The sequence below is a fragment of the Ranitomeya imitator genome, chromosome 5 (assembly GCF_032444005.1).
Source record: "Ranitomeya imitator isolate aRanImi1 chromosome 5, aRanImi1.pri, whole genome shotgun sequence".
Classification (NCBI taxonomy): Eukaryota; Metazoa; Chordata; class Amphibia; order Anura; family Dendrobatidae; genus Ranitomeya; species Ranitomeya imitator.
Genome location: NC_091286.1, coordinates 627,971,138 through 627,989,970, shown reverse-complemented (window position 1 = coordinate 627,989,970; position 18,833 = coordinate 627,971,138). Strand labels below are relative to the sequence as shown.

Here is an 18,833-nt window from a genome sequence, read left to right as displayed (position 1 = left end):
GAGGCGGAGGAAGAGGAGGAGGAAGAGGAGGAAGAGGAGGAAGAGGAGGAAGAGGAGGAGGAAGAGAAGGAAGAGGAGGAAGAGGAGGAAGTAGAGGAAGAGGAGGAGGAAGTAGAGGAAGAGGAGGAAGAAGAAAAGGAGGAGGAGGAGGAAGAGGAGGAAGAAGAGGAGGAGGAAGAGGAAGAGAAGGAAGAGGAAGAGAAGGAAGAAGAGGAAGAGGAGGAAGAGGAAGAGGAGGAGGAAGTAGAGGATGAGGAGGAAGAGGAAAAGGAGGAAGAGGACGAGGAGGAGGAAGTAGAGGATGAGGAGAAAGAGGAAAAGGAGGAAGAGGAGGAAGAAGAGGAGGAGGAGATAGAGGAAGAGGAGGAAGAGGAGGAAGAAGAGGAGGTAGAGGAAGAGGAGGAAAAAGATGAAGAGGAGGAAGAGGAAGAAGAGGAAAAGGAGGAAGAGGAGGAGGAAGGGGAGGAAGAGAAGGAAAAGGAGGAAGAAGGGGAAGAGGAGGAAAAAGAGGAGGAAGAGGAGGAGGAGGGTTCTTTCACTAAAAGGCTCATATCTCTGGAACCGCATGGCGATGTAAAAAGGAAAAATGAAATAATCAGGGAATTGACGAAAGTAAAATTAAAAGCAAAAACTGTCCACTTTGGATGTGGTGACAGGTCCTCTAAGTATGGCACATCTGTAATTGCTGAGCTTTATCGTATCTGAAGTCCATCAAATATTCATACCATGTGGTTAATTGGACTTTCTGATACCGCACAATTAGTGTTCGGCACTGAGCAGCGATGATCAAGATAAGACAAGTCCTAGCAGGAAAACAGAACATTTGTCTCTCCCCTCCTACACTGTAAGGCCATATTCACACCTGGCAGATTTCCTAAACGCATTTTTTTTCTCTTTCTTAATGGCTGGAAGGAAGTCGATCTCTGCAAGTCACATCTAGGTTAAGAGAAGTTTCTGCCACAAAATTGCCAGAAAACGACATATTGTATTCCTTGTAGATGCATCAAGATAAAAGAAAGATAAAGGGAACAGCATTAAATATGAATAGTGTTAGATAGAGGATGATATATTTGTATTTTATTAAGGGGGAGGTCATTTAAACCATATTCCTCCCGACCCCCCCACCTATCAGTAAAACAAGGGACCCATAAGTGAGGGGGCACAGGATGGAGAGGAAATGGAGAATGCACCAAGTGTCTCTGCCGCTTTCTCCGCTCACATCCATAGTTTTCCAATATATAAGGGTAAATATAATAAATCTAAACTGTTTTCCAAAATATCAGCCGTGTATTGTCTCCCTTCTGTCTAACTTACTGTCCACTGCATGGTGTCAAGTGCCATCTGCCTCTTCCAGCAGAAATTCCCAAAATGTTGGGTCTGTATCTGCGCTCCTGTACACGGGCGTAACAGAAAAGCAGTTTGGTGAAGACAAGTGACTGCACAATGGCAGGAGGGAAAGGAGGATCTGGCACCTATAGTGCTGGTAGAATGCTGATGAATAGGGAATACCCACTCACAAGGAAAGAATCAGGGCAGTTCCCGTACATATTATGTGCATGTTTAAGGGCTGAGGGAAGCAACACTTCACTTTTCTAAAAAATTTGGTTGAAAAGGACAAGCATTTAAAAAGAAAAAGGAAGATTTATGAAGAAACTGACGTGATCCTACAATACTGCCCCTAACCTGAGCCTATGGGGGTGCATGAGGTTCCATGGGCACGTTAATATGCAAACTGCCTCTTCAGTGGGCAAGTGGAACTGATCTCTACTGCCACCTACTGGAAGGAGCAATCCTAAAAGTCAAAAGTCCATACTCAGTTTTAAGATTGCTTCTTCCAGTAGATGGCGGCAGAGATCAATTCCACTTTGTCTCTGAAGAGGCAGGGTGCATGGCCTAAAAGTCTCCTCACCCTGGCTTGTCACTCTCCACGAGGAGAAATGTTACCCCTGTGTCTGTTCATTTCCTGCATCCACAATATCCCACCTTAAAAATAGTGTTGGATTTCTTAACGATTATCGCAAAATCAAAATGGATGATCCTCTTCTCAGTTGGAACATGGTGTGGGGTATCCCATCCCAGACCCCCAATCTACAGGGGTTTCCAGACTGCCCTGTCCTGACTTTCTTCCAGGTTTTGTCCTCCACAATGCAGAGGATGATGTATCTACACCTTGGGCTGCAGATCTGACGGCCATTTTCACATTCTCCGCTTCTTCGTCCTTTTGCCACCGTGGACTTAACATCTGTAAAGTCCAAATCATTTAGAGCCAAAGAAATTGGTCTTTGATCAACTCCCAGGTCCCTTATTATTCATCTACAAGAAGTCCCAGCACAAAACCCCAATGTCCCGACCTAACGCCCCCGATATTTGGGGGATTTCCTTTCATAATTAAAAAGAAAAAAGAAAAAAATAAATATAAAAAAGTCATAAACATCAAACAAATGTAGAAAAGAAGCCGGAAATCCTCAGAGAATCAGTGTTAGTATCACACAGAAGAACTAGGTCAGCGGTGAGAAGGCATGAAGGAAAAGCGACAGAGCCGGGAGCGGAGGAGAACATAACATCTAGACTTTCCAGAACTTACAGAGTCTTGGAGGAGGAGGATATGACTGGAAGTGCCCGGGACAGCAGCGCCATGTACAGCCCCAGACCAGGAGCGCCCACCCTCCAGCACCGGCCCCTCACTGCACCCAGCCAATGGCACCCGGCCCGGGGAAACAAGTCTCAGTTTGAAGGAAAATATACAAATTACAAAAAGGATGAGAACAAACCTGCTCTCCACCCCCAGGAGGCCACCACAGCTGGTCCGACAGAGCCAGGATCTACTGGACCTGCAGGGACTGGAGAAACCACAACCAGCAGCAGATGTCCTCATCCAGGTCACCAGCCATAGGTGTATGTGATGATCACATATACAAGGCAACAATGTATCAGCCACATACAGGACTGAGCTCCTGACCAGACACCAGGTCCCTGCACCGGGCACTTACATCGGAAGGACATTATATATTGATCAATGTGCTCAGGTATCTCTAAAATAAGATTTATAGATTTACTTCATAAAGCCTTGTACCGACAATGCAACAATGTGTCATAATATTGTCCTTGTTTGTAAATATATTATATGGATTAAAGGACCATAAATACTGGGACAGATGATAGATAGATAGATAGATAGATAGATAGATAGATAGATAGATAGATGATAGATAGATAGATAGATAGATAGATAGATAGATAGATAGATAGATGATAGATAGATAGATGATAGATAGATGATAGATGATAGATAGATAGATAGATAGATAGATAGATAGATAGATAGATAGATAGATAGATAGATATGAGATAGATAGATAGATAGATATAGATAGATATGAGATAGATAGATAGATGATAGATAGATATGAGATAGATAGATAGATAGATAGATATGAGATAGATAGATAGATATAGATAGATATGAGATAGATAGATAGATGATAGATAGATATGAGATAGATAGATAGATAGATATGAGATAGATAGATAGATAATAGATAGATAGATAGATAGATAGATAGATAGATATGAGATAGATAGATAGATAGATAGATAGATAGATAGATAGATAGATAGATAGATAGATATAGATAGATATGAGATAGATAGATAGATAGATAGATGATAGATAGATATGAGATAGATAATAGATAGATAGATAAATAGATAGATATAGATAGATAGATAGATAGATAGATAGATAGATAGATAGATAGATAGATATGGGATAGATAGATAGATAGATAGATAGATAGATAGATAGATAGATAGATAGATATGGGATAGATAGATAGATAGATGATAGATAGATATGAGATAGATAATAGATAGATAGATAGATATGGGATAGATAGATAGATAGATAGATAGATAGATAGATAGATAGATAGATAGATAGATAGATAGATAGATATGGGATAGATAGATAGATAGATAGATAGATAGATAGATAGATAGATAGATAGATATGAGATAGATAGATAGATAGATAGATGATAGATAGATATGAGATAGATAATAGATAGATAGATAGATATGGGATAGATAGATAGATAGATAGATAGATAGATAGATAGATAGATAGATAGATAGATAGATATGGGATAGATAGATAGATAGATAGATAGATAGATAGATGTATGCAGATGATCTGTATGCAGATGACATCGTGCTGTTATCACCAACTGAGAAAGGCCTCCGAGATCATCTGAAAATCCTAGAGACCTTCAGCAGCACATGGGCACTGCCAATCAACGAGAAAAAAACTAATATCATGGTGTTCCAGAAAAGAAAGCAGAAACCCACTGGCAATCCTACCTTTATGATAGTCAACCGTCCACTTACTGAAACCAACAGGTACACCTACCTGGGCCTAGAACTCAGCCAGTCAGGGAGCTTCAAGCAAGCCATAGAGTCACTAAAAGACAAGGCATCCAAAGCCTTCTATGCCATCAGAAGGCGTCTGTACCACCTCAAGGCACCAGTAACCGTATGGCTAAAAAATTTTGACTCCATCATTGCCCCAATCCTTCTATACGGTAGTGAGGTCTGGGGCCCAGTCTCATACCCATAGTGGGACGCTGGGCCGACAGAAATATTCCACCTAGAGTTCTGCAAGCATCTTCTCCAAGTCCATCGGAGCACATCAAACAGCGCCTGCCGAGCAGAGCTGGGCAGATACCCACTACACATCGCAATAAAGAAGAAGGCGCTGTCATTCAAGGCTCATCTACAAAGTAGCAGTCCCAGCTCCTACCATCACAAAGCCTTCCTACACCAGGAAGCCTCAGGAAGCCTCCCAAGAAAAAGTACCCAAAGCCAGTCTGACCAAGCCATCAACCTACATGGCCTGACAAAAGGTGAAATCCAGAAAATGGTACACAAAGTCAAAGAGGAATATCTCAGCATCTGGAGGAACGACATAAACAAATCCCAGAAACTGACAATATACCGGAATCTACAGAGGGAGTACAAACTGGCCCCATATCTAGAGAAACTAGAAAACCCCAAAGATCGACAGATCCTGAGCCGGTACAGACTGAGCGCCCACAGCCTACTCATCGAATCCGGGCGGCACCGACAGAACTACAAGCCGAGAGAGAGCAGACCCTGCCAGCAGTGCCCCCAGGAGGCCGTGGAGGATGAGGCCCACTTCCTGCTGAGGTGCCCCAAATACTCCGCAGTGAGGGACACTCACCTCAAGAGACTGTCTGATCTCCTCCCAGACTTCACCTCCAAGGAGGAGGAAGAGAAACTGCCGATAATACTGAGGAAGAGGAAAGTGCAGTGGCCGTAGCAGCGGAATATGTCAGTGCCTGCCACAGACTAAGAGGAGCCTGATATGTCATGGACTCCTGTACCCCAACACTGGACATATCCCTATCCCCCGACTAAAGAGCCCGATATGTCATGGACTCCTATACCCCACCCTGGACATGTCCCTATCCCCCCACTAAAGAGCCTGATATGTCATGGACTCCTATACCCCACCCTGGAAACATCCCCTATCCTCTAAAAGGAATTTGATATTCCTTGGACCTCTATATCCCCCCCTTCCCCACCCCCGTATTTTTACCATATGCTTTGGCAATGCTAACGTGTACTTAGTCCTGCCAATAAAGCTCATTTGAATTTGAATTTGATAGATAGATATGAGATAGATAGATAGATAGATATGAGATAGATAGATAGATAGATAGATAGATAGATAATAGATAGATAGATAGATAATAGATAGATAGATAGATAGATAGATAGATAATAGATAGATATGAGATAGATAGATAGATAATAGATAGATAGATAGATAATAGATAGATATGAGATAGATAGATAGATAGATAGATAGATAGATAGATAGATAGAAAACTAAAGTGGATTTACCAGAATAGATCACATAGATCTATACATAGAAAGACACAATAAATAGAAGGAGCAGCATAGAGAGACCCATTGGCCGCTGGGCTTCTCCACATCACATTACTGCTCCTCCTGATGTAATTATAGACTTACAGCTGATGATCCGATGCAGACGCTGCAGCCCCCCGGCCCGGCAGTGAGACCCCGGCAGCCCCCCGGCCCGGCAGTGAGACCCCGGCAGCCCCCCGGCCCGGCAGTGAGACCCCGGCCCGGCAGTGAGACCCCGGCCCGGCAGTGAGGCCCCGGCCGCAGTGGGGGGACCCAGGGGGGCTCCGGCCTCAGCAGTCACCGCGCAGAGGACAGTCTCCGGCCGGCTGCGGTGCGATGGTGGTCCGTGCAGCTGTCAGTCAGGGCTATAGGAGGCGGCGCATCCTCGGGGTGAGGAGCTGGCTGTCTGCACCATGCTGGAAGTGACTTGTGACTGAGCTGCAGGGAGGGGCTGGGGTGATCGCTGCAGCCAATCACAGGCCGGCACACACTCCCCCAGGACATCAGCAGCTTCCCAGTGACTACAGAGCTGTCATGTTCTCAGGCTCCACTAATCCTCCCAGCATGCAGGGAATGAATAGGTGCTGCTGGGCTACTCACCTGTCACCCTGTGCTATGGTTCAGGTGGAAGCCATTGTTATACGAGACAATCAGCAATAAACAAAGGTCACGGTACAATGAAAACAGCAGCCAAACCCCCAAATCACTGCAAAGTTCGTAAAAGTTTTTATCAACCTTAAAAAGTTGTTTGAAGACTGTTGCAGCCACTAGATGGTGGCCCAATACTAACGCATCGGGTATTCTAGAATATGCATGTCCACGTAGTATATTGCCCATCCACGTAGTATATTGCCCATCTACATAGTATATTGCCCAGTCACATAGTATATTGCCCAGCCACATAGTATATTGCCCAGCCACGTAGTATATTGCCCAGCCACATAGTATATTGTCCAGCCACATAGTATATTGCCCAGCCACGTAGTATATTGCCCAGTCACATAGTATATTGCCCAGTCACATAGTATATTGTCCAGTCACATAGTATATTGCCCAGTCACATAGTATATTGTCCAGCCACATAGTATATTGCCCAGCCACGTAGTATATTGCCCAGCCACGTAGTATATTGCCCAGTCACATAGTATATTGCCCAGTCACATAGTATATTGTCCAGCCACATAGTATATTGCCCAGCCACGTAGTATATTGTCCAGCCATGTAGTATATTGTCCAGCCACATAGTATATTCCCCAGTCACATAGTATATTGTCCAGCCACATAGTATATTCCCCAGTCACATAGTATATTGCCCAGCCACGTAGTATATTGCCCAGTCACATAGTATATTGTCCAGCCACATAGTATATTCCCCAGTCACATAGTATATTGCCCAGCCACATAGTATATTGCCCAGTCACGTAGTATATTGCCCATCCACGTAGTATATTGCCCAGTCACGTAGTATATTGCCCAGCCATGTAGTATATTGTCCAGCCACATAGTATATTCCCCAGTCACATAGTATATTGTCCAGCCACATAGTATATTCCCCAGTCACATAGTATATTGCCCAGCCACGTAGTATATTGCCCAGTCACATAGTATATTGTCCAGCCACATAGTATATTCCCCAGTCACATAGTATATTGCCCAGTCACGTAGTATATTGCCCAGTCACATAGTATATTGTCCAGCCACATAGTATATTCCCCAGTCACATAGTATATTGTCCAGCCACATAGTATATTGCCCAGCCACATAGTATATTGCCCAGCCACGTAGTATATTGTCCAGTCACATAGTATATTGCCCAGCCACATAGTATATTGTCCAGCCACGTAGTATATTGTCCAGTCACATAGTATATTGCCCAGCCACGTAGTATATTGCCCAGCCACGTAGTATATTGCCCAGCCACATAGTATATTGCCCAGTCACGTAGTATATTGCCCAGCCACGTATTATATTGCCCAGTCACATAGTATATTGCCCAGCCACATAGTATATTGCCCAGCCACGTAGTATATTGCCCAGTCACATAGTATATTGTCCAGTCACATAGTATATTGCCCAGCCACGTAGTATATTGCCCAGCCACATAGTATATTGCCCAGTCACATAGTATATTGCCCAGCCACGTAGTATATTGCCCAGTCACGTAGTATATTGCCAGCGACGTAGTATATTGCCCAGACACGTAGTATATTGCCCAGCCACATAGTATATTGCCAGCGACGTAGTATATTGCCCAGACACGTAGTATATTGCCCAGCCACGTAGTATATTGCCCAGCCACGTAGTATATTGCCCAGCCACATAGTATATTGCCAGCGACGTAGTATATTGCCCAGACACGTAGTATATTGCCCAGCCACATAGTACATTGCCCAGCCACGTAGTATATTGCCCAGTCACGTAGTATATTGTCCAGTTACGTAGTATATTGCCCAGCCACGTAGTATATTGCCCAGTCACGTAGTATATTGTCCAGTTACGTAGTATATTGCCCAGCCACGTAGTATATTGCCCAGCCACATAGTACATTGCCCAGCCACGTAGTATATTGCCCAGTCACGTAGTATATTGCCCAGCCACGTAGTATATTGCCCAGTCACGTAGTATATTGCCAGCGACGTAGTATATTGCCCAGACACGTAGTATATTGCCCAGCCACATAGTATATTGCCAGCGACGTAGTATATTGCCCAGACACGTAGTATATTGCCCAGCCACGTAGTATATTGCCCAGCCACGTAGTATATTGCCCAGTCACGTAGTATATTGCCCAGCCACGTAGTATATTGCCCAGCCACGTAGTATATTGCCCAGTCACGTAGTATATTGCACAGAGCCACGTAGTATATTGCCAGCGACGTAGTATATTGCCCAGACATGTAGTATATTGCCCAGACACGTAGTATATTGCCCAGCCATGTAGTATATTGCCCAGTCATGTAGTATATTGCCCAGCGACGTAGTATATTGCCCAGTCACATAGTATATTGTCCAGCCACATAGTATATTGCCCAGCCACGTAGTATATTGCCCAGTCACGTAATATATTGCCCAGCCACGTAGTATATTGCCCAGTCACGTAGTATATTGCCCAGCCACATAGTATATTGCCCAGTCACATAGTATATTGTCCAGCCACATAGTATATTGCCCAGTCACGTAGTATATTGTCCAGTTACGTAGTATATTGCCCAGCCACGTAGTATATTGCCCAGCCACATAGTATATTGCCAGCGACGTAGTATATTGCCCAGACACGTAGTATATTGCCCAGTCACGTAGTATATTGCCCAGTCACATAGTATATTGCCCAGTCACATAGTATATTGCCCAGTCACATAGTATATTGTCCAGCCACATAGTATATTGCCCAGCCACGTAGTATATTGCCCAGTCACGTAGTATATTGTCCAGCCATGTAGTATATTGTCCAGCCACATAGTATATTCCCCAGTCACATAGTATATTGTCCAGCCACATAGTATATTCCCCAGTCACATAGTATATTGCCCAGCCACGTAGTATATTGCCCAGTCACATAGTATATTGTCCAGCCACATAGTATATTCCCCAGTCATATAGTATATTGCCCAGCCACATAGTATATTGCCCAGTCACGTAGTATATTGCCCATCCACGTAGTATATTGCCCAGTCACGTAGTATATTGCCCAGCCATGTAGTATATTGTCCAGCCACATAGTATATTCCCCAGTCACATAGTATATTGTCCAGCCACATAGTATATTCCCCAGTCACATAGTATATTGCCCAGCCACGTAGTATATTGCCCAGTCACATAGTATATTGTCCAGCCACATAGTATATTCCCCAGTCACATAGTATATTGCCCAGTCACGTAGTATATTGCCCAGTCACATAGTATATTGTCCAGCCACATAGTATATTCCCCAGTCACATAGTATATTGTCCAGCCACATAGTATATTGCCCAGCCAAATAGTATATTGCCCAGCCACGTAGTATATTGTCCAGTCACATAGTATATTGCCCAGCCACATAGTATATTGTCCAGCCACGTAGTATATTGTCCAGTCACATAGTATATTGCCCAGCCACGTAGTATATTGCCCAGCCACGTAGTATATTGCCCAGCCACATAGTATATTGCCCAGTCACGTAGTATATTGCCCAGCCACGTAGTATATTGCCCAGTCACATAGTATATTGCCCAGCCACATAGTATATTGCCCAGCCACGTAGTATATTGCCCAGTCACATAGTATATTGTCCAGTCACATAGTATATTGCCCAGCCACGTAGTATATTGCCCAGCCACATAGTATATTGCCCAGTCACGTAGTATATTGCCCAGCCACGTAGTATATTGCCCAGTCACGTAGTATATTGCCAGCGACGTAGTATATTGCCCAGACATGTAGTATATTGCCCAGCCACATAGTATATTGCCAGCGATGTAGTATATTGCCCAGCCACGTAGTATATTGCCCAGCCACGTAGTATATTGCCCAGCCACATAGTATATTGCCAGCGACGTAGTATATTGCCCAGACACGTAGTATATTGCCCAGCCACATAGTACATTGCCCAGCCACGTAATATATTGCCCAGTCACGTAGTATATTGTCCAGTTACGTAGTATATTGCCCAGCCACGTAGTATATTGCCCAGTCACGTAGTATATTGTCCAGATACGTAGTATATTGCCCAGCCACGTAGTATATTGCCCAGCCACATAGTATATTGCCAGCGACGTAGTATATTGCCCAGACACGTAGTATATTGCCCAGCCACATAGTACATTGCCCAGCCACGTAGTATATTGCCCAGTCACGTAGTATATTGCCCAGCCACGTAGTATATTGCCCAGTCACGTAGTATATTGCCAGCGACGTAGTATATTGCCCAGACACGTAGTATATTGCCCAGCCACATAGTATATTGCCAGCGACGTAGTATATTGCCCAGACACGTAGTATATTGCCCAGCCACATAGTACATTGCCCAGCCACGTAGTATATTGCCCAGTCACGTAGTATATTGTCCAGTTACGTAGTATATTGCCCAGCCACGTAGTATATTGCCCAGTCACGTAGTATATTGTCCAGTTACGTAGTATATTGCCCAGCCACGTAGTATATTGCCCAGCCACATAGTACATTGCCCAGCCACGTAGTATATTGCCCAGTCACGTAGTATATTGCCCAGCCACGTAGTATATTGCCCAGTCACGTAGTATATTGCCAGCGACGTAGTATATTGCCCAGACACGTAGTATATTGCCCAGCCACATAGTATATTGCCAGCGACGTAGTATATTGCCCAGACACGTAGTATATTGCCCAGCCACGTAGTATATTGCCCAGCCACGTAGTATATTGCCCAGTCACGTAGTATATTGCCCAGCCACGTAGTATATTGCCCAGCCACGTAGTATATTGCCCAGTCACGTAGTATATTGCACAGAGCCACGTAGTATATTGCCAGCGACGTAGTATATTGCCCAGACATGTAGTATATTGCCCAGACACGTAGTATATTGCCCAGCCATGTAGTATATTGCCCAGTCATGTAGTATATTGCCCAGCGACGTAGTATATTGCCCAGTCACATAGTATATTGTCCAGCCACATAGTATATTGCCCAGCCACGTAGTATATTGCCCAGTCACGTAATATATTGCCCAGCCACGTAGTATATTGCCCAGTCACGTAGTATATTGCCCAGCCACATAGTATATTGCCCAGTCACATAGTATATTGTCCAGCCACATAGTATATTGCCCAGTCACGTAGTATATTGTCCAGTTACGTAGTATATTGCCCAGCCACGTAGTATATTGCCCAGCCACATAGTATATTGCCAGCGACGTAGTATATTGCCCAGACACGTAGTATATTGCCCAGTCACGTAGTATATTGCCCAGTCACATAGTATATTGCCCAGTCACATAGTATATTGCCCAGTCACATAGTATATTGTCCAGCCACATAGTATATTGCCCAGCCACGTAGTATATTGCCCAGTCACGTAGTATATTGTCCAGCCATGTAGTATATTGTCCAGCCACATAGTATATTCCCCAGTCACATAGTATATTGTCCAGCCACATAGTATATTCCCCAGTCACATAGTATATTGCCCAGCCACGTAGTATATTGCCCAGTCACATAGTATATTGTCCAGCCACATAGTATATTCCCCAGTCATATAGTATATTGCCCAGCCACATAGTATATTGCCCAGTCACGTAGTATATTGCCCATCCACGTAGTATATTGCCCAGTCACGTAGTATATTGCCCAGCCATGTAGTATATTGTCCAGCCACATAGTATATTCCCCAGTCACATAGTATATTGTCCAGCCACATAGTATATTCCCCAGTCACATAGTATATTGCCCAGCCACGTAGTATATTGCCCAGTCACATAGTATATTGTCCAGCCACATAGTATATTCCCCAGTCACATAGTATATTGCCCAGTCACGTAGTATATTGCCCAGTCACATAGTATATTGTCCAGCCACATAGTATATTCCCCAGTCACATAGTATATTGTCCAGCCACATAGTATATTGCCCAGCCAAATAGTATATTGCCCAGCCACGTAGTATATTGTCCAGTCACATAGTATATTGCCCAGCCACATAGTATATTGTCCAGCCACGTAGTATATTGTCCAGTCACATAGTATATTGCCCAGCCACGTAGTATATTGCCCAGCCACGTAGTATATTGCCCAGCCACATAGTATATTGCCCAGTCACGTAGTATATTGCCCAGCCACGTAGTATATTGCCCAGTCACATAGTATATTGCCCAGCCACATAGTATATTGCCCAGCCACGTAGTATATTGCCCAGTCACATAGTATATTGTCCAGTCACATAGTATATTGCCCAGCCACGTAGTATATTGCCCAGCCACATAGTATATTGCCCAGTCACGTAGTATATTGCCCAGCCACGTAGTATATTGCCCAGTCACGTAGTATATTGCCAGCGACGTAGTATATTGCCCAGACATGTAGTATATTGCCCAGCCACATAGTATATTGCCAGCGATGTAGTATATTGCCCAGCCACGTAGTATATTGCCCAGCCACGTAGTATATTGCCCAGCCACATAGTATATTGCCAGCGACGTAGTATATTGCCCAGACACGTAGTATATTGCCCAGCCACATAGTACATTGCCCAGCCACGTAATATATTGCCCAGTCACGTAGTATATTGTCCAGTTACGTAGTATATTGCCCAGCCACGTAGTATATTGCCCAGTCACGTAGTATATTGTCCAGATACGTAGTATATTGCCCAGCCACGTAGTATATTGCCCAGCCACATAGTATATTGCCAGCGACGTAGTATATTGCCCAGACACGTAGTATATTGCCCAGCCACATAGTACATTGCCCAGCCACGTAGTATATTGCCCAGTCACGTAGTATATTGCCCAGCCACGTAGTATATTGCCCAGTCACGTAGTATATTGCCAGCGACGTAGTATATTGCCCAGACACGTAGTATATTGCCCAGCCACATAGTATATTGCCAGCGACGTAGTATATTGCCCAGACACGTAGTATATTGCCCAGCCACGTAGTATATTGCCCAGCCACGTAGTATATTGCCCAGTCACGTAGTATATTGCCCAGCCACGTAGTATATTGCCCAGCCACGTAGTATATTGCCCAGTCACGTAGTATATTGCACAGAGCCACGTAGTATATTGCCAGCGACGTAGTATATTGCCCAGACATGTAGTATATTGCCCAGACACGTAGTATATTGCCCAGCCATGTAGTATATTGCCCAGTCATGTAGTATATTGCCCAGCGACGTAGTATATTGCCCAACCACATAGTATATTGCCCAGTCACATAGTATATTGTCCAGCCACGTAGTATATTGCCCAGCCACGTAGTATATTGCCCAGTCACGTAATATATTGCCCAGCCACGTAGTATATTGCCCAGTCACGTAGTATATTGCCCAGCCACATAGTATATTGCCCAGTCACATAGTATATTGTCCAGCCACATAGTATATTGCCCAGTCACGTAGTATATTGTCCAGTTACGTAGTATATTGCCCAGCCACGTAGTATATTGCCCAGCCACATAGTATATTGCCAGCGACGTAGTATATTGCCCAGACACGTAGTATATTGCCCAGCCACATAGTACATTGCCCTGCCACGTAGTATATTGCCCAGTCACGTAGTATATTGCCCAGCCACGTAGTATATTGCTCAGTCACGTAGTATATTGCCAGCGACGTAGTATATTGCCCAGACACGTAGTATATTGCCCAGCCACATAGTATATTGCCAGCGACGTAGTATATTGCCCAGACACGTAGTATATTGCCCAGCCACGTAGTATATTGCCCAGCCACGTAGTATATTGCCCAGTCACGTAATATATTGCCCAGCCACGTAATATATTGCCCAGTCACGTAGTATATTGCACAGAGCCACGTAGTATATTGCCAGCGACGTAGTATATTGCCCAGTCACGTAGTATATTGCCAGCGACGTAGTATATTGCCCAGACACGTAGTATATTGCCCAGCCACATAGTATATTGCCAGCGACGTAGTATATTGCCCAGACACGTAGTATATTGCCCAGCCACGTAGTATATTGCCCAGCCACGTAGTATATTGCCCAGTCACGTAATATATTGCCCAGCCACGTAATATATTGCCCAGTCACGTAGTATATTGCCCAGTCATGTAGTATATTGCCCAGCCACGTAGTATATTGCCCAGCCACGTAGTATATTGCCCAGTTACGTAGTATATTGCCCAGTCACATAGTATATTGCCAGCGACGTAGTATATTGCCCAGCCACGTAGTATATTGCCCAGCCACGTAGTATATTGCCCAGTCATGTAGTATATTGCCCAGCCACGTAGTATATTGCCCAGCCACGTAGTATATTGCCCAGTTACGTAGTATATAGCCTAGTGACGTAGTATATTGCGCAGCCACGTAGTATATTGGCCAGTTACGTAGTATATTGCCTAGTGACGTAGTATATTGCCCAACCACGTAGTATATTGCCCAGCCACGTAGTATATTGCCCAGTCACGTAGTACATTGCCCAGCCACGTAGTATATTGCCCGGTGACGTAGTATATCGCACAGCGACGTAGTATACAGCACAGAGCCAAGTAGTATATTGGCCAGTAACGTAGTATATTGCCCAGTGACGTAATATATTGCCGAGTGACGTAGTATATTGCCCAGTGACGTAATATATTGCCGAGTGACGTAGTATACAGCACAGAGCCACGTAGTATATTGCACAGCAAAGTAGTATACAGCACAGAGCCATGTAGTATATTGGCCAGTCACGTAGTATATTGCCCAGCTACATAGTATATTGCCCAGCCAGGTTTGTCACAGGTGAAAAAATTAAAAATAATCATATACTCACCTTTCCGAAGGCCCCTTGTAGTCCACGGTAGCTTGCGGTCCCAGGGTTGGCATCAGAGCGCAGGACCTGTGATGACGTCGCGGTCACATGACCGTGACGTCATGGCAGGTCCTTCTGACATACCATCTTTGCCACCGGAAACTGCAGCGGAAAATGGCGGCTGGCGGGAGCGGCTCAGTGGACTACAGAGGGTGAGTATAGCAGGTTTATTTTTTTTTAAATTATTTTTAACATTACATTTTTTACTATTGATGCCGCATAGGCAGCGTCAATAGTAAAATGTTGGGGACACACAGGGTTAATAGTGGCGGTAACGGAGTGCGTTACCCGCGGCTTAACGCGGTCCGTTACCGCCGGCATTAACCCTCTGTTAGCGTTGACCGGAGGGGAGTATGTGGGCGACAGGCACTGACTGCGGGGAGTAAGGAGCGGCCATTTTCTTCCGGACTGTGTCCGTCACTGATTGGTCGCGGCAGCCATGACAGGCAGCTGGCGAGACCAATCAGCGAATGAATAACCGTGACAGACAGACAGAAGGACAGACGGAAGTGACCCTTAGACAATTATATAGTAGATTAGTGTCCCCACAGAATTGGTGCAGCGGCTATTCAGGTGTATGGAAAAGTTGGGTTATGACAATATAGCTGCCCTGGGCAGGAACAAGGTATGGCATGGTGCCCTAGGCAAATAAAGTGCCTGGTACCCACCCACCATAAAGCTAAGGAATGGGTCAGGGACTAAGACAACAGGTCCCTAACCCCCCCTTGATGGCTTAGGTAACAAGCTCTGACAACCACTTACACTAGGATTGTTACTTTTTCACTAAAAAACACAGCAGACAGCAAGTGAACAAAAGTCGTAAACTTCAGGAGTGTGAATTATCAGGGAGTGCAATTTCAAAGTTAGATATGGAATCATTCAAAGTTTGCCGACTATTTACACAATACCAGGGACAAATAGCGATTTTCATCTCTGACTGTTATAAATAAAGGAATATGTATGACTTTTTTGCGCCTGTCGTGCAACAAATACAGCTTGATGGTTGTTCTGGTGATTTATTAATGTACTGATGGTGGTTCTGGTAATGTATTCCTGTAAAGATGATAGTTATGGTGATGTATTCATGTACTGATGGTGGTTCTGGTGATGTATACATGTACTTGTGATGGTTGTGGTGACATATTCATGTACTGACTGTGGCTCTGATGTATTCTGGTTATGGCAAGATCATCATGTAGTGGTGTTTGTTCTGGTGCTCTATTCATGTACTTCTTTCTGATGGCTCTGATGATGCATTCATATAGTGATGATGATTCTGGTGATGTATTCACCACTAGAATCATCATGAGTACATGAATATGAAACAAAAATCAGCAGTACATAAATAGAACACCACATATATCAATTGTACATGAATATGGCAATAGAACCATCATCAATAAATAAATGTCACCAGAACAACCATCAGTACATGACTCCATCACCAGAACCACCATCAATACATGAATACATTACCAGAACCACCGAAAGTCCATGAGTACATTACCAGAACCACCATCAGTATGTGAATACATCTACAGACCTACCATAAGTACATGAATACATTACAAGAACCACAATAAGTACATGAATACATCACCAAAAACACCATTATTACATGAATGCAGCACTAGAAGCATCAGTACATGAATACATCACCACGATCACTGTCACTACACGAATATCTCACCAGAATCACCATCAGTACATGAATGCATCACCAGAACCAGCAATTAATTGTAATGTCAATTGGAATGTGAAACCAGCAATTAATTGTAATGTCAATTGGAATGTGAAATAAAACATAAAAACTGAAAATAAATACAACAATGAATGACTATTTATAAAATGTAAATTCTAATTTCAGGGAAAAAAGCACAAAAAAACTAGAGGGTCAAAGGACAAACTATTATATTAATGTTTTCCTTAAAGTACAATACATTTCCTTTTGGAAAAAGGGATTCAGTGTTGGACTGGTGAAAGGATCTTGGGGAATGCTAATGGTTAACAGGTTAGAAGTCGCAAACTACTTCACTTTTTCCACTTCACTGATATTGATGTCCTAAACTTAGGATAGATCATCAATATCAGATCAATGGGGTCTGGCATACGGCACCCCCATCAATCAGCTGCTACCAGCTCTGGCAGTATATGGATGTAAACTGTACAGAGCATAGATCCACAGCTCCATCACACTGTTCAATTGCCTCTGCCGGGTATTGCAGATCGACTCCTATTCATTTGACTCTGATGCTCTCAATCAGATGATTGACTGCAGTGGTCATATGCCGTCCAGTCATCTGAGCATGTCACATCACAGGTCTCATCATCAGGGGACCACAGAAAGGGGTTGGCATGTCCTGGAGCTGCAAGGGTTAGACTAGGTGAGTACACATCAGTGGGACAATCCCTTTAGGATTTAGATAGGGGGACATTAACTTACTAGGTGTCGGGATTCTGTTATATGCCATGTACCACATTTATTAAAGGGATCCTGACAGGTCACCCATGACCTCCAACCTACAAGCATGTGTATACTTCTTGCTAAATTCCTTGCCTAACCAACCCTTTATAGTGTTTGACACCTAAACACATTTATAAACTTCACTTTCCATATGCAAATTAGCATTTCTTTCCCCAGACTAGTCTTCCCACTCCGCATATTATCACGCCCCTGAGGGTGTGATATCATGATTTGCTAGAGTCGCAGTCATCGCCTGCTCTTGGAGAATCTTTTCCTTCCCTGTCATCCCGCCTCTGAAGCCAAGTGTAGCAATTGTCAGTCAATGTAAAAATCTGTCTTCACTGAATACGGATTTTACCTGAGAACTGAGGATTTTGACAGCGACTGATCAGTCCAGAAAGAGAAAGAAGCAGATATCTCTGATAATATATATTACAAAGTTGCTTATGTTCATGTGTACCATTGAGTTATGACATAAAAATTAAAACAACGGTTAGTCCATTGTTCCCATATTGAGGAAAAGTTTGAACAACAGTATCACTATCGGCCATCACCATGTAGTAATGCGTAAGAGTAAATATGAGAATTTCCTTTCTGATTTCCATCTTTATTTTTGCAGATGGGCAGTGATCTAATTGTTAGTACTCGGACAGTGGGAATACACCACCCGGTTTTAGTCGATTGTGTGCGCGGACTTCCAAAGAGACAAGCATCTGTACCTATGAACACAACAGCTGTCACCTTGTAGATCAAGAACGTATGTGCCGTGCTACAAAAGGATCTATCATGTCAGTTATTATCCATTGTGACCGGTGTATGCGGATAAGAGGATTAGGTTTGGACAACTCCACGGCGCGCGCTGTGTTCTGCATCACTCTGGGAACACAAGACATGTTCCTGCACAAGGATGATTTTGGTATTTTGATGACACCAGT

The 18,833-nt window shown here is 43.9% G+C and overlaps 1 protein-coding gene across 3 annotated transcripts in view; it reads right to left on the bottom strand.

Annotated features, from left to right (window-relative positions):
• The window catches only part of LPIN1 (lipin 1), a 317,563-nt gene that overhangs the window by 173,188 nt on the left and 125,542 nt on the right, over positions 1 to 18,833 (bottom strand). The window contains exon 1 of one of the 3 annotated variants that reach the window (XM_069728109.1): positions 6,055 to 6,169. The exons of the other annotated variants lie outside the window; for them this stretch is intronic. The gene's annotated coding sequence lies outside the window, so the exon portion shown is untranslated. Of the gene's footprint in view, positions 1 to 6,054; positions 6,170 to 18,833 lie in introns of those variants that run through there. 3 annotated transcript variants of the gene reach the window in all.